Here is a 9,350-nt window from a genome sequence, read left to right on the forward strand (position 1 = left end):
TTGACATACCTCGTATAATATTCAGAAAATTTGATATCTGATGATTGAATCTTAGGTTTTGGGGCATGCAGAACTTTTTATAAAGAATAACTTTTTTTCGTAAAATTAATAATAAAAAAGTTTCCCATATGTTTCCAACTCAAGTAGACACGCTGTATACATAACATTATAATTATATTTATAGTTTCTCCGTTAAAAATTAAAATAAATTAAAAACTTAGTTCCGTTACACTCTAAAATTTCAATTTAACATCTTCTCTGATTATAAATCACAAACAAAATACCCTACAAAAAACTGTTAGTTTTCACTTTTTCTTTCTTTCTTTCTTTTGTTTAACATTACATCTCTACCCTCAAGAACTATCCCATTATATTGTGTGTTAATCTACGAAACATGTACGCCTACCCAGTCTCTTAACTAGTTATCCTGCTAGCATAACTTGGACTTGAAATCATGTTACTGATGTCCTTATAAATCATCACTTTCATCGGCATCATTTAATCACTTGTGACGCTGACCTGATGATGATCTGTATATTGTAGAGATCGAAACCGGTCGTCTAAGTGAAATAAATGATTATGAGTACGTCTTTCTTTTACTTCATTTTAAATGAACTCACATATGCAACCCATTCAACACCAACATAACTTTAGAAACAGCCGTAGTGACACTAAGTTTTAATTATTGAAAGCAAAAGTTTTTTAATGTTTTATTGTAAGATAAAATTAACTTTTATAGTTTCTGGGCCTCCATTCCATGAATCGTCTTGTCCACCATCTATCTTGTGTTCTAGCTAAGTGCCCTGCCCTGTTCCACTTAAGCGTCCTAGCTCTTTTGAGCCTGGATCCCGCGTACCACAAAAAAGTTGATTAATAGCAACCTGAAAACTTGTTAATAGCTTAACGGTGTGTCGTCGGACAAACTATGATGTATGGGAACACTGGAACAGGGGAAGTTTTAATTGTGAAACAGGTTAAAAATTTGGAACGTCAGCCTACGAAAACGTTCCATGTATTTTGTAGGGCAGAACTTCCAACTGATTTGTTACCCTTTCATTAAACTCTGGTCATTTTACTCTGGGCAAACAACGAACTGGGCATGTTAATAAGTCCGACACGTAGAACATGTCAAAAGACAGGAATTATGACAGGTGATAAACAGCAGTCTGATTTTGGCATGAGAGTTTAATGAAATGGTAACAAATCAATTAGAAGGTCTGTCCGACAAAATACATGGGACGTTTTCGTAGTCTGACGTTCCAAATTTTTAACCTGTTCCACAATTAAAACTTCCCCTGTCCAGTGTTCCCGTACATCAAAGTTTGTCCGACTAGACACCGTTAAGTTATTAACAAATTTTCAGGTTGCTATTAATCAACTTTGACGTCATGCTAGTGACGTCACCCATCTAGGCGTGATGACGTCATCGATGATTTTTTTAAATAAGAATAATGGTCGTGTGATAGCTCATTTGAAAGGTAATTCAATTATCTATTCAGTAATATAAACATTAACATAATTATTTATACAGGGTGTCCAAAAAATTTTTTTTTTTAATAAAAAGAAGAATGTATGCAATTTATTTAATTCAAAATACATTTTACTGCTCTCAAAAAACAGAAAAAAATGGTTATTTGAAATATAATCATTACTTTTCTCTTAAATTAAATGTTCAATCTGTGAAGAGGCAGGTGGGTGGCTGCTTTAATATTGAATTTAATCAAAAAGCAATATTTATTTGTCAAATAAACAAATTTCCCGTTTTCTGATAGCAGTAAAATGTATTTTGAATTAAATAAATTACACACACTCTTCTTTTTATGTCAATATTTTTAATAAAAAAAAATTTTTTTGGGCACCCTGTATAAATAATTGTATTAATGGTTATATTGCTGAATAGAGAATTAAATTACCTCTCAAATGAGCTCTAATACGACCCCTATTCTCATTTAAAATATCATTGATGATGTGATCACGCCCAGATGGGTGACTTCACTAGTATGATATATAAGCCAAAAAGTCTTAATTTAAAAACAAAAATTGACCTGTTTCCGGATTTTTTTCCAAAATCGTCCATTCACGAGAAAATGAATTTATTCCAACCTTTACGTGCTCAATGTATATTTGAATAAAACGTAGAATATAAATACAAACAACTAAGCTAATGACAAAACTGTGATAAAAAATGCGGAAATAACAAAACGGACAAAATAAACAATCTGTACTTAAAATAAAATCGAATAATATTACTAAAATGACAAAAGTAAAGAACTAGACAAATACATCAGTTTGTTAACAGCATAAAACTAAACTGTAGAGCAAACGTACCGATATATTATTTTATTTAAATATTGGAATATATGACATCCATTTTCATGACCCACCAAGTCTAAAGATGTTTCTGAGTCTGGTAGGTTTTGCCAAAATAACTTTCAGTTTTCCGGCATTAATGGTACTAGGTTTTTCAAAATAAGTGCCTCTTTGTCGCATGAGATTCCACGAATATTTAAAGTTTTGGGCGTAAACGTGCTTGGGCAGCGTTTTTTTTTGAAAAATATCTAATTCCTTATAATCGTCCTCGAAATCTGTTTTATATTTTATAAAATTTATTCCTCGTGTAAAAAGATCTTCTTCCAGATTTTTTAATAGAAAACCCTTTAAAGGATCCTCTAGTTTCTTAGTTGTTTTCCTTTTTTTTTATTTTGCCACAAATGAAACCCTTTTAATTCGAGTACCTCTACTTTTTTTCTAGAGTTATTTTAAGTTCAGTCCGTTCCTGAAAATCATAGATATTTCTGTTCCCTAGTATTTTTTGTTCGATATTGCCATGAATTCCATCAGTGGACATGTGTGTATAGCCCTTTGTACGATATTTTATAACGATTTCATGGAGTCGATATCTTGTACGGATGTGTTTACAGTTACATGGTTACAGTGTAGGGGTTGAAATTTCCGTATAAATTGAAGACGATTTCTCAAGTCAAAACACAGTAACTACAAAAACCATTACAAAGCCCAGTAACTAGAGATTGCAATTGCTGGATGCAGCATCGCGGATTAGCCTCTTTATTCAAAGCCGTGAGTCGGCAACTTGCCATTCTATCGCGCTAGCAGTAGCTCGGTATGCTGGAAAGTTTTTACAGCCTAAAAGTTTGCATCGATAAAGCGTTGATAGACATTGATTCTGCGGTAAAAACCTCTGCTGGTGAGTGGTCAATAATCAATGAGTTGATGACCACTCTGTAACCGGTAAAACTGGCAACTGGCTGTAGAAGCTCTTTGCAGAAGAGAGTCCTCTTTGATAACGGCCGACACAACCATGACACTTGCCTTAGACAAACTAAATAGCCAGGACGCTAGCCTTAATGCCAATCTATCAGAAGCACTACGCAACATAATCGCGGAACAGTATCTCTCTGAAATTAAAGGTACATTAATGTACTTACAAAATAAAAAAAAAGTATGACGAAGGACTAAACAATGGTGGTTACCACATGCTGAAAAAGAATGCAATGCGACAACAGATGAAAAATTTGTTGATTCCTATAAATAAACAAGTAACTGTGGAACCAGTGTAAGAAGACATAATGAAAGAAGATGGGCCAACTAATCCGGAATCCGTGAATTTTACTTTGGAACAAAACTTGAGATTGAATTGAAACAAAAAAAAAGAAAACTTTTATAACCAAAAAAAAATTGGTTCTCAAAAAGATTACGAAATTATTTTTTAAAAAGGAAATGGCAGTTTATGAGGCCAAAGGAGTGGAAGGCGATCATTTGTCAATGGTCTATGACTATTTGATGACCTTAAAACCGACCAGCACAGAGGCCGGAAGGGCTTTCTCCGCCATCGGCTATATGTGCAATTATGTGCGAAGTAGGTTATGCCAATGGTTTTTTAAGGTCTCACTTCCAAGAAACTAAATAACTAATGTTTAAAAATTTAGAAATTTAAAAATTTAAAAATTTAGAATACAGACAAAAAACATTAAAATCGTGTTTTTATTGTGATTCCACATTTAGCTGGAACCGCGCTGGATCCAGGTGGATTCAGTCCAATCTTACAAAATCCAGCTGCTGGAATAAAAATGCTGCTGGATTGAAATCCCTGCCAGTAACTACTTAGCAGTTACTTGGTTTTGATATGGGTTTTGTTAGTTACTGTGTTTTGCACTAGGAGAAGCCTAGATCGACTGTCAGTTACTATGTTGTGCGTATGCCGTATTTTCCTTCTTTATAGTCCGACGTTAGTTTTAAAACTCTCAGAAGGTAGAGTAAAACCCAGCAACATCAAATTTATAAAAAATTGGATTTTGACAAAAATGACGGTTACTGTGTTTTGCAATGGGACAGCCGATGTGTTTTATTGTCTCTGCTTATTTTGATCTCGTATGGCAGATATTTGTAATTGTCTGTTTGTTGTATGATATTATTCTCAAGAGTTAAATTTGAGGTTAGGAAATCAGAAATTCAAAATTGAAGGAGAACACACTCAATAAGTGAAAATTATCAGTGCAGTGAGGCAACTCTGTATTTTTTCTGTTCTAATCTTCAATTTCTACCCTGAAAAAATAGTTATTGAAGTTTTGCACGAAACTGAAAAAGGTATTCTAATAATCAAGTGCCGACTAAACAACATCAGGTATTCACATAACACGATAGTATTTGCGGACAACCTAGAAGACCTACAAGTCCTTATGAGCAAACGTATTACAGTGGGCTCAGTATAAACGTAAAGAAGACAAAGCTTATGATCATTAGCAAGATACAGATAGCAGAAGGTCAACTCTACAGTCTACATCAGTTTCAAGGACTTGGTGGGGAGCTGATGTTGATATTTCCTTACTTTTGTATCGATCATATATTAGATCTATAATTGATTATGGATGTATTCTATATGGCTCAGCTTCTAAACATATTTTAAACAAAGTAGACGTTGTACAGAACTTAGGACTCCGTATCTGTTTGGAAGCTATGAAATCAACTCCAAATAAAGCTTTACATGTAGAAGCTTTAGAAATTCCACTCAATTATAGAAGGCAATATCTCAGCCAGAAATTTTTAATAAAAATTCGTTACCTAAATACCGGTCTTTACCAAAATGTTAACAAGCTGAATGTGGCGGATTTAACTAATAAATACTGGAAGCTAAAGAACTCGCCTCCACTTTGCGAGGCTTTTCGAAATCTGTCAAATTTTGACTGTGATTATAACGTGATTGATAGCTTTGGACTTGAAGATTTTCATTCTTTTTTACATAGAGTTAAATTAGTAAAACCAAGTTACCATGAAAACAGTGATATTAGCTCTAACATCTTAAGAACATTCTTAGAGAATTGGCCAGACTGTAAATATATATACAGATGCATCTAAGACGTTAGTTGGCACTGGATGTGCCTTTTACATACCTGCTGCTAAAACAGAAAAAATGTTTAAGTTAGGCCATGATTTTTCTATCTTCAGTGCTGAAGCCATAGCAATTTATGAGGCCCTGCAATATTTTAAAGAATCAGAAGATATATCTGCAACAATTATTTTCGATTCACTCTCTGTTCTTCTTGCTATTCAATTTATAGATTTTCCCAATAACAATTCAAATATTTATATCCTACTAATTAAGAAAATCCTTTTTGAAATTCATAAAAATAAAAGAAGAGTTAACTTTTTATGGGTTAAGGCTCATATATGACTAACGCATAATGAATATGTTGATAGTTTGGCTAAAAAAGCTATTGAGTATGGTACTTCAAATAATCGTAAGTTTTGCGTATCTGATTTAGTTAACACTATTAAGCATCGAGTTAAATATCAGTGGAGTCAACCATGGCGAGTTTTTTGTAAACAATCCAAATCTCAGTATTCAATAATTCAACCTTCTGTTCCAAATATATATTGGTTTAAAAATTATGTAGTACCTCGAAGATATATAACAACATGAATCAGAATGAAGTTTGGACATGCATGTTTCCTTCTACATCTAGCAAGAATTAAAGTTTTTGATCCAAATCTTTGTACTGAATGTCAGAAGGTGGGTGATTTGAATCACACTTTCTTTGAGTGCACAAAATACATTCCATACACCTATAATTTAATCAAAGATTTAATAAAATGTACTGTTGTTCCACCTTTCAATGTATCCTATCTATTGCCTCTGAACTGCAAAAATATTTATGATTGTTTAATGAAATTCATCTGTGTGAAACTAAAATTAACCTCTAAATTTATTAATCCTGATAATTTGATATATTATGTACATATGAAAAAAGAAGAAGAAGAAAAAGATGTATAATGTAAAAATGTGGTGAGCAGCTAGGATAGTCCATAGCGGCCAACTGCAGCTTTTGAACTGAGTAAAGAGCTGTAGAAGAGTTTGCTATGGAACTCTAAGGACCTAATTGCCTTCTTTATCTATGAATAGAAAACAAAAAAGTTGTGACTGGTTAATTGACACCCAAGTCTATGCCATAAAACAAAAAAAAAACTCTACATCAACCAAATCCTTGTCGAAAAAGTGGCGCACTACACTACCTCAGAGCCATAATAAATAAAGAATGGACCAACAACCAAGAGATAAGATCGCGCATCGGAAAAACTAGATTCACCTTCAACCGGATGGAGGCCTTCTTCAAGAGCCATAACGCCTCTCTTGGTACAAAAGTGAGAATGCTGCACTGTTACGTCTTCTCTGTCCTTTTTATGGTATTGAGTAATGGACCTTGAACGAAGATGTATACGGCAAATTGGAAGCATTTGAGATGTGGCTCTATCGGAGAATATCCAAAATCCCGTGGACTGACTGCGTCACAAATAAGGATGTTCTCAAAAGAATGAAGAAGGGCCGAGAGATACTGACTACTATCAAATCCCGAAAGTTAGCATACTTTGGCCACTTTATGCGAAATTAATCCTCTCCCACAAGCCATCGTGCAAGGAAAAATATTTGGAAAGCAAGGTCCAGGAAGAAGCAGAATGTCCTAGTTCAAGAACCTCTGAACCTGGTTTTTCCGCGCTGCTGCAAATAAAATAAAAATTGCCATGATTATTGCCAACATTTGTCACGGATAGTTACATCAAGAAGAAGAAGAAATATGCGTCTACTTCTACATTATTTAATATTTTCTTCTTTAGTAATCAGCAAACTGCATGGTATAGAAACACATCTCACCTACAATCATACCACTGCATGCACGTTTCCATTGTTTCAAATATGTTAAAAAATATATACTATGATAAACGTAATTACTTTTTTATTCTGGTTTTAACTTTTAACATTAATAATTCAACTTTATGTGTTACACAGCTCCTATGAAAATTAAAGAAAATATGATTTTTTTCAAATTACGGCCTAATCTCTCCTTCTCCTGCCACAATAGACATCTTCTTTATGTTTGCATACGCTGCTGTATCTGTCGAAATATGTACCATACGCACATTTGAATTGATATGGTGTGCCATTCGAACATTCATAGAATTTTGAACAGGATCTTGAATCCAGAAGGTAGACTGGATATCTACCATCTACACTGGGACATTTTCCAACTAAAATGAAATAATTTAATTTTTATTGCGGTTTTATCTAAGTATTCAGAGAACACAAAAATTTTGTGAGCAATACACTATGTTAGTAGTACCGAAACGTATATTAAAATGTGAGTAGGGGCTACAACGTATGCTAACTTATCAACGTTTAGTATAAAATATACAGTGTGTCCATAAAGTAACGCATAAATAGTTTATTATTAGCTAAATAAACAACATTATTGGAAATAGGTAAATTTTTATTTTAAACTACGATTTTTGGCATATATATCATACTAGTGACGTCATTCACCTGAGCGTGCTGACGTAATCGATGATCTTTTAAATGAGAATAGGGGTCATGTAGCAGCTCATTTGAAAGGGTATTCAATTATCTATTCAGTAATACAAACATTAATATAATTTTTTATAAAGGGTGCCCAAATTTTTTTTAATGAAATTCATTGACACAAAAAGGAAAATGTATGTAACTTATTTAATTCTAAATACATTTTATTACTGTCAGAAAACGGAGAAGAAATATTTGAGAAATAAACATTGATTTTCGCATAAATGAAATGTTCAAACTGCCAAGAGGCAGGTGGGTGGCAGCTTTAACATTGAATTTAAGCGAAAAACAATATTTTTGGTTAAATAAACATTTTTTCCTGTTTTCTAGCAACAGTAATACTTATTTTTAATTAAATAAATTACATACAATCTTCTTTTAGTCTCAATTAATTTAATTTAAAAAAAATGGACACACTGTATAAATCAATATATTAATGTTTATATTATGTACTGAATAGAGAATTCAATAACCTTTCAAATGAGCTATCACGTGACCCATATTCCCATTTAAAAAATCATCGAATAATTCATTTCGCTTAGATGGATGACGTCACTACTATAATATACATATAATATGCGAAAAAATCGTAGTTTAAAAATAAAAATCGACCTGTTTCTGGAAGTTCTAATCATGTTGTTTCTAAATTCAGCTAATAATGAATTTATGCGTTACTTTATGGACGAACTGTATAAAACTACAATAATAAAATATTCTTGTATTAGTGACTACTAACCATCTTTTCATGCTAAAAGGTTACATTCACAATAAAAACAGACTTCGTATTAAAAAGAATGAGAAAGGCCAAAAGTTATACAAAAATTCTTAAAAAGGTCTGAAAAAATATTTAATCAGAAAGTATATTAAATCTGAGTAGTCAAAACACAAGAATTATGAATTATGTGATTTCTAATACCTTACGCTTACTTAATTAGTTAATGTGTTTTTTAAATTAAAATAAAATATAATGTGAAGTGCAAACTTACCAGCATGACTAAGTGCTAGTGCAACACAGCAGGAAACGATGACAAATTTTAGCATCATTTTGAACGATTAGTTTTTGCTTGTTACTAATTCTTAAGCAATATTAATAATAGTTACTATCAGATTTAAGGTTCCTTTTATAGATAAAAAACTCCTATACTTTGGAACTAAAAGATTAATTTTCCTAGTACTTTAATCTTTAATTTATTTTTCCAAAAAAAAAACTTACAAGTGTTTACACTATTTTATCAGCAGAAGTGTGCAGTATATTCAAATCAGTAAAGCGAATATTGTGAAAAGTTAGTTGAAAATTAAATGATTAAATTAAACAACAATTTTTGGGATGAAATTAAGAAATATTTTTAGTTTAGAATTAATTTCTCATAGGATCTGGTTTACGTCAGTTTCCTATTTACATTTTGTGACTAATTCTTACACGTACCTATTCAGAACATACATTGTATTATTACGCAAAACTCATTAATTATTATTTTAATTA

General features: G+C 32.3%; 1 long non-coding RNA gene across 1 annotated transcript; it reads right to left on the reverse strand.

Annotated features, from left to right (window-relative positions):
- Window positions 1-7,230: 7,230 nt before the first annotated feature.
- LOC126880160 (uncharacterized) lies at window positions 7,231-9,022 on the reverse strand. The gene is made up of 2 exons (XR_007696457.1): window positions 8,854-9,022; window positions 7,231-7,539 (listed from the first exon to the last, which is right to left on the reverse strand). It is a non-coding gene; the product is annotated as an uncharacterized LOC126880160 (long non-coding RNA).
- Window positions 9,023-9,350: the final 328 nt, after the last annotated feature.

Source organism: Diabrotica virgifera, chromosome 2 (genome assembly GCF_917563875.1).
Source record: "Diabrotica virgifera virgifera chromosome 2, PGI_DIABVI_V3a".
NCBI classification, from domain to species: domain Eukaryota; kingdom Metazoa; phylum Arthropoda; class Insecta; order Coleoptera; family Chrysomelidae; genus Diabrotica; species Diabrotica virgifera.